The sequence below is a fragment of the Piliocolobus tephrosceles genome, chromosome 7 (genome assembly GCF_002776525.5).
Source record: "Piliocolobus tephrosceles isolate RC106 chromosome 7, ASM277652v3, whole genome shotgun sequence".
Classification (NCBI taxonomy): domain Eukaryota; kingdom Metazoa; phylum Chordata; class Mammalia; order Primates; family Cercopithecidae; genus Piliocolobus; species Piliocolobus tephrosceles.
Genome location: NC_045440.1, coordinates 58,219,341 through 58,227,449, shown reverse-complemented (window position 1 = coordinate 58,227,449; position 8,109 = coordinate 58,219,341). Strand labels below are relative to the sequence as shown.

Genomic DNA, 8,109 nt, shown 5'->3' with positions numbered 1-8,109 from the left:
AGGAAGGAAGGAAGGAAGGAAGGAAGGAAGGAAGGAAGGAAGGAAGGAAGGAAAAAGGTAAAAGGAAAGGAAAGAAAAAAAGAAAAGAGAAAAGAAAAGGAGGAAGGGAAGGAAGGAGGGAAAGAGGGAGAAAGGAAGGGAGGAAGGGAGGAAAGGAGGAAGGAAGGAAAAAGAAAGAAAGGAAAAAGATTTTAAAGTTAATTTTGTTCTAATTTTGTCATTTGACAATAGAGAAATGATTTCTACTGAAGTACAGAAATGAACTTGGGGCTGAATTCTAGATTTGCTTAGTGATATGATAAGACGTGCAAAGTGACTTTTGATTAATCCAGTCATATAAACATTCTGTATGTGCTGGGAGTGTTTTGTACCAAGTCCTTTCATCTAGTGAGGAGTTAGACACCTAAACAGAGTCTCCAAAGTCAGGTAAAGGTGGGGGATGAGAGTTTAAATAGTGGCTTCCTCACAAGAATGGCAGAGACAAGCTACTTTACCCCAGGAGTCCGCAGGTTGGGCAGTGATACTGTCAGTCAGCCAGCCCTTGGGGTTCTGGGAAACCCGCATTTATAGCTGGGTGGGCTTCTGCCTTATATCTAACTGCTATGTAATTTTTTACCTTTTGCCATTAAATTAAGTTTGTAACTTCTTCTAACTATCTGTCCATCAGTCACATTGCTGTTCCTTTGTGATGACATGTCTGGTGGTTTAGACTACAGTTGGAAAAAAAAACTGTTTCGGATGATTAAGTCTGAGGTAAGGGATTTTTGCAGGAGAATTTCCCCTTCATTCTGGCTCTTCAGGCCACATGCTAGGGATGATTTCTATAGGCAGTCCATTAGAAATTCACAAGCACACAAGGAATGGGCTTCTTCATTCTTTTCCTTTCAGAAAGGCAGATATTTATTAAATAAGCCAGCTGGCTCCACCGACCCTCACTGTATTGATGGCACTACAAAATGAAATTTACAGAATAAGCCAATTCATGTGCCCAGCAAGTTGAGAAAATGGCTGGATGGGTCTGACATGAAGCATAGTAACACAATCACCTCATTCCAGCACTGCTTTCAAAAGCTCTCAGACTGGAGGCTTGCCAAGGGTTGTGAGTCCAATTTTCCACCTTGACATATTACAAATGATCATGGTTGATACTGAAAATTATTCCACTTTTCAGTTGTATGCCAATGTAATTTCCTATGAATTGAACAAAATGGTCCATATAGCATTAAAAGGCCTATATTTTTTTCTATGGGAAAAAAAGACAAATTATTTCTCTCAGCCCTAATTGTACAGAACTCATACTATTGGCATTGTGGCCCCAGTTAACTCAATTCATAAAGGCAGCACCATTTCATTTTTACCACCATATTTCAGAAAATGATTCTGTTGAATGGTGTCCCCCATGCCTTGCAGCCTTAAACATCTGAGAGTAATTCAAAAGCTATTGGGCCCTAAACACTGAAGTTGCATCTATAAACTGAGATATTGAAAGCTTAAATAAGTGCCCATTTTGGGAGGATGTATCCCCTAATAGACTAGGATTGTATGTAAGTGTCCCAGATAATTCAGTCACTATTAATCAGGACATAATGAAGATAAAATAGCCAGTCCTCATAAAGACTCACACCTTGAGAGAGATTTATTTGTGTGCTTCAGTTGAGCAGTGGAGATTTGAAATGCACATGAAAGTGTATCTTGCTTACATGTTACTAAATTACTGATAGAATACTGCTGGGGTTTACCTCTCCCTTCAACCCCTCTTACAAGAGCAAATGACTTGCCTTGCTAAGAGTGAAGGCAAGGAATGCAAAATACATAAATAAAAATAGAGTTCAGAAGGGAATTTGATAAAACGAAGTGATGAAGCTCAGGCAAATTCAGAGATGGAGGCATACAGAGTCAGGAACGTTCAGCAAGTGCGTAAGCGACGGGCCCATTTAAAACGACTTCCATTGAAAGGGAATTCTTGGAGGAGCCAAATGACACCTTAACAAAAAGCACTTTGGGAATTCAATTAAATCACAAGATGACTTTTGGAAATTAAAGTAAAAGAATTTTCAAATTTAGGAATGCAATCATCAAACTCCAAGGAGAATATCCCCTGCACCCTAGATCATGACCAGGCAGATTTAAAGTCTTCTCTAAATACAGAGCAAAAACTGAGTGTGGTGGCTCATGCCCATAATCCCAGCACTCTAGGAGCCTGAGGTGGGTGGATCCCTCAAGTCCAGGAGTTTGAGACCAGCCTGGGCAACATAGTAGGATCCCATCTCTGCAAAAAAATACACTGGGTGTGGTAGTGCACACCTGCAGTCCCAGCTACCTGGGAGGCTGAGGTGAGAAAATCACTTGTACCCAGGAGGCAGAGGTTGCAGTGAGTGATGATCACACCACTGCATTCCAACCTGGACAACAGAGTGAAACTCTGTCTCAAAAATAAACACATAAATACAGACCAAAAATTACAAAGAGTTGAAAATCACAATGGAAAAGAAAGATGTGCAAAGGAGAAAGTCAGACTTAACAGGGAAAAATACAAATTTCAGAGGGTGAAAAAACAAGTGGTGAAAAAGAGTAATGATCAAACAATAGAAACAAAGATCTCATCTGAAGATTAAAAGAATCCCTTAAATCAGGAGAGATAGAAGAAATGAGACACACATCTGAGCATATTCTTATAAAATTCTCATATTCCAAAGAGCAAGAATCATTCCAAAAAATGGTTTAAAACCAGGAATGCCTGGAGACTAGATTTTTAAAATTATTATTAAAACAACCACACACTGAATACTCAAGAATGTGCTGGCATTGTTGGTACCTGTTGGTTGTCTTTGAAGTACGTAGACAGATCTCAAGAACAGTTTGGAAGAGCCAGAAGGGCATTTAAAAAGCCTAAGAAAGGCAAAAGTGGGCTCCTGGTGCCCGGTGGATTGCCCCTCCATGAGGGCAGGGCCTTCAGCTCTGGGCATGTCTGTGAGGATTCTGGGGGTTCACATCCTGCTGTGAGGTGACTGCCTCATTTCCTCCTTATGTGACCAGCTCTGCAGAAAAGTGTTCGTGTCTTTTTCCACTTAGGAAACTTCTTATCCCATCATGGTATTCACTGGGATTTTCCAGACATTGATCACCATCCTAACATGACACACCCAATTAAAAATCAAGTCTTCCAAGCTTCCAATCAGAAACAATGTTATTACAAAGACAAAGAATTAGACTTGTTTCAGATTCTCATCTTAAACTCTCGACGTTAGACAATGAAGTAGAATATATAGACCAATGGGGAAAAATAATAACACAACTCCAAGGATCCTATACCCAGCTGGGATGAACAAAAAAAAATATTGCAGGTATGAAGAATTAGAGATTATACCACTCTGTTGGTTAGAGTTCTTATCTGCAGATAACAGAGTCCACTCTGGCTAAACAGAGAGGTGTAGAGATAACTGACAGAATCACTGGGAGGACCAGAGAAACGGATTATAAAATTAGGTTCTGAGAAAAATCCTCAGACCCACACTAAAAAAAAAAAATGGACCTAATGGGGCCCCCCCAGGGCCATGCTGCTTCTACCTTGATCAGAAACTGCTGCTTCCACAGCCAACACCAGAAGAATTCAATGTTCCCGCCACCTCGCTTTTATCAGAGGGTCCCATTTCCTCACATGCTCAGTCACCACTTCATGTTGATCCTTCTTTGTTTCAAGTCTTGCAGGGGTAGGATGGCCTGTGTGGTGGACAGGAGCCTAAGACGACTGCATAAGATTTCTCACTCTAATCCTAGGAGTGTGAGTATGATAAAATATCAAATCCATGATTCCATTACATGGCACAGGGGATTTTTCAGTTGTTATTAACGTTACTCATCAGTTGACTTTGAGTTACTCAAAAAGGAGATGATCTGAGCAGTTTCAAATGAATCACTTGAGCCCATTAAAAGCAGAGAGTTTTCTCTGGCTCATACCATGAGGGCAAGTCAGAGATTTCAAGCAAGAGAAGGATTCAGCACACTATTGCTGCTTTGGAGATGGAAGAGTTGACATGAGGAGGAATGCATGCAGCCTCCAGGAGTAGAGTAGCTTTGCCTAACAGATCAAGCCAGTGAGAAAGCAGGGACCCCAGTCCTACCATCTCGAGGAAGTGGATCCTGCCAACAATGATAATCTGAATGAACACAGAAGCAGGTTATTCTGTAGACCCTCCATACAAGAGCAGAGCCTGGCTCTCAAACCTTGATGTGGGCCTTGTAGGACCCTGAGCAGAGAACCCATCAAGACCTCCCAGCCTTCTGACCTACAGAATCCATGAGATAGTAAATGAGTATTGTCCTAAGCCACTAAGTTTGTGACCTGAAAAAGCATTCACAAATCATTGTATAGCGATATAAATTTTATACTCATAAAACTCAGATATGTAAAAATTAAACTTTATTTTTACATATCTGGATTAAACTTAACTCTTGAAGTCCCTCATTTACATTCAATAATGGAAAATTTAATTTTGCTAATTCAGGATAAACTCAGATCACTTCCAATTTAAAATTTAGATAAATAATTTAGTCTAAATTAATTTAGACTAAAGAGAAATGTAATCTTTATCTTCTAACATCTATAGTGAAGAAGGCATGCCAGAAGGAGAAAGGAGTGAGTGGTGACTGAGGAAATCTGGTAAGTGTAACAATCACCCACGTACCTGTTTAAAATATAAAGAAAAGAGAAAAGCAGGAGAAGAAACAGCATTTAAGGGGGCCCATGGAAGCCTCCCAGTATCCTGCACAAGCCAGCATGGTGTGGGGAGCACCAAAATCCTTGAGGGCCACTAGAGGAGCACAGAAGGGGAGGGAGGGCCAGTGAACTCAGAGGGACAGCGTGGTCAGTGAGGATAACCCAGAACGCATGGGCCTGGCACCTGACAACCTGTTAGAACCATGGGCATTGGCAGTAGATGCCCTTCTACACACAAGGACCAGATGAGACAAGAAACATCTCAGCAGAGACCATGTGGACAGAGAATGATCAGGACCAGACACCCTCTCCCCTGGGTCACATGTGTTCAGCTCTCTGGAACTAACCAGGGGATGAGAGGGAGTAAATCAGGATGACTTAATTATTTATCTAAATTTTAAATTGGAAGTGATCTGAGTTTATCCTGAATTAGCAAAATTAAATTTTCCATTATTGAATGTAAATGAGGGACTTCAAGAGTTAAGTTTAATCCAGATATGTAAAAATAAAGTTTGATTTTTACATATCTGAGTTTTATAAGTATAAAATTTATATCACTGTACAATGATTTGTGAATGCTTTTTCAGGCATTTTCTATTATTTTAACATCTACCTAAAATAAGGAATGAACTAAAAGAGTATAACTGAATTGTTTGTAACACAAAGGATAAATGCTTGAGGGGATGGATACCCCGTTTTCCAGGATGTGATTATTACACATTGCCTGCCTGTATGAAAACATCTCATGTACTACATACATACCCATTATGTACCTACAAAAATCGAAACTAAAAAATATTTTAAAATATAAAATAAAAGCAAAAAAAATAAAAGAAAAATAATGTAATACTCAAAATCATAATTGTGAATCTATTCTTTAAATCGATGTAATTGGCAAATAAATGGTGAAATTCAAAAATCAAAGCATGACTTAAGTAGTTTGCAAAGACCTTGAACTCCTTGATTGCTTTCTTAGGGTTCGGAGGTCACTTGGGTTTTTTACTCATTTTTAATGTAAATTTGTTTCATGGGAAAATAACATAGTAAAAACCAGTCATTTTTTTGTCCTCTTACTCTATTCTAGACCTTATGTATTGTTTCATTTAATCCCTATGACAAACCTGGTCAGGGAGATATAGCCACCCAAACTTAAAACTGAGCCTCAGAAGGGTTATCTGCCCAAGGTAGAACTCATTCTAAAAGCCCATAGTCTTTCCATCACACAGCACTTCCATTGCTTCCATTGGAAGATAATTCTTTTTGATTTAATTCAATTATGATAGAGAATTTCTCAAATTATTTCTTCCAAATGAGAAGGAAATCAAATTTTTATCTCCAAGGGTCCATAGTATTTCAATATCTCAGAGGCTCCTTCATGGCTTGGCCACCAGTTGAGTTTAGCTCAGCCATCTCCACTCCCTGGGCCTCCTATTCTTCACCTGCAGAATGAGGATGCTGTAATCTAATACTCCACTGCTGCTCTGATACTCTAGGATTCTAAGACCCCTAGGAGTCTTTGAGAGGCTTCTTATTGCCAAGAAAATTGTTCCCACCATATGAACTACTGGCTTATCATGGCCAGTGTCAGGGAGCCTTGATGTTTACCTGGCCACTTACCTTATTCCCTGCTCTTCTGCAGTTGACAAGCTTCAAAAAGCTGGAGAGTGAATGTATAGATATCATAGAAAGTAGACCTGTTCTTTATTTTTCCAGAAATCAGAATTAAGACAAACAAGTGGAAGTTATCAGAAAACAGACTTCAACTCATTATGAGAAAACACACTCTGAACACGACTAAAAATATTATCAATTATGTACTTCATATTACTTTGGACCTGTTCCTGTGCTAACCACATTTATGTATTTTTATTCCTTATAACCAACCAATAAATCAGATGCTATCCTTATTTTAATATCAGGAGATGGAGGCTCAGAGAGGTCAATTTACTTGCCCCAAATTATGTAGCTAAGTGGCAAAACTAGAATTCAGTAGTGTCTTACAAACTAAAAAACTTTGATCTAGACCACTTTTCTATACTGCCTCTATAAAGCCATCCAAAAATATCTAGGGTTGACGGAGTTTACCCTTAAATCTGCTCCTTGATATTGTTCATTAGTAGCAGAAAATTTCAGATAATGACTCTTTTTTAAAATGTTTTTAAAACAAGCTCTGGCAAGTTTTATTTTAAAAAATTTTGCATGGTTTATTTCTCACCAGCCTACTTTGGCATGCTTCTAATGAAATCAGAATCATCTAGAACAAAGACAGCCACTGTGCATAATCTGTAGTATTTTTCTCATGCTGTGCCTAATTCAATACTATTTTCACTGTAGTGGTGGACATTAGTTTTGGCCAACATTGCATAGTACTCTATTTTGGATTTCCTCAAAGCTGGCCAGTTGTTAACGAGGATGACGAATTTCGCTTTGCCATGTCTGATCATCTTCAGAGTCTGCTTGTACCCCAGCACGTAGTTTCCATTTTTCATAACCAGAGTTGATCACCTCCAGAGACTTTGTTGTCTTCCTTGTGGTCACCATCTTCCTGCCTTAGGTACAAGATGGCTCCCCAACCAAGACCAGCCACTAACACAGCTGGGAAGTAAGAAAGACACCAATAACTCTTGAGATATGATTATTTTCTATCCACTATTTTCCCTCTGGACTCTGACTAAATTTAAGTTGGACTTTCACACTTTAGCCTCTCTAACTTATTTACTGTATATCTTTTTGTCTTCCTATTCTGCATCCTGAATTTCTTCTGATTTAACTTTCAGGCCATCAATTCTCTCTTCAATTGTGTTGAACTGGCTATTAAACCCACTCACTGAGTTTTACATTTTGGCTATTGTGTTTTTTAACTTCTGGAAGTACTATTTAGAAATTTTTGAAATCTAACTATAGTTTTATCTTTTCAGAGATAAGCTTATCCTTAAGCTTATCTTTACTTTTTAAAACATAGTAAATTTATTAGTTTCTTATTACTGCTCTAACTAGTTACCACAAACTCAGTGGCTTAAAACAACATGAATTTATTATCCTACAGTCCTTGAAGTCAGGATTTTGAAATCAGTTTCACGGGGCTAAAATCAAGGTATTTGAAGGCTTGCTTTCCTCTGGAGGGTCTGGGGGGGATTCCACTCCCTTTGCTTTTGGAGATTCCTGAGGCCACCTACATGTCTAGTCTTGTGACCGCTTCCTCCATTTTCAAAGTCAGCAGTGTTACATTTTATCTCCTCTCTGACCTTTGCTTACATCCTTATATTTCTTTCTCTCTGACACCGATCCACTTGCTTCCCTTTTATAAGAACCCCTGTTATTACATTGGACCCACTCAGATATTCCAGAATAAGCCACCTAATCTCAAAATCATTAATTTCATCATTTCCACA

The 8,109-nt window shown here is 38.8% G+C and overlaps 1 pseudogene; it reads right to left on the bottom strand.

The window, feature by feature from the left end:
• Positions 1-6,921: 6,921 nt before the first annotated feature.
• LOC111533898 lies at positions 6,922-7,258 on the bottom strand (annotated as a pseudogene).
• Positions 7,259-8,109: the final 851 nt, after the last annotated feature.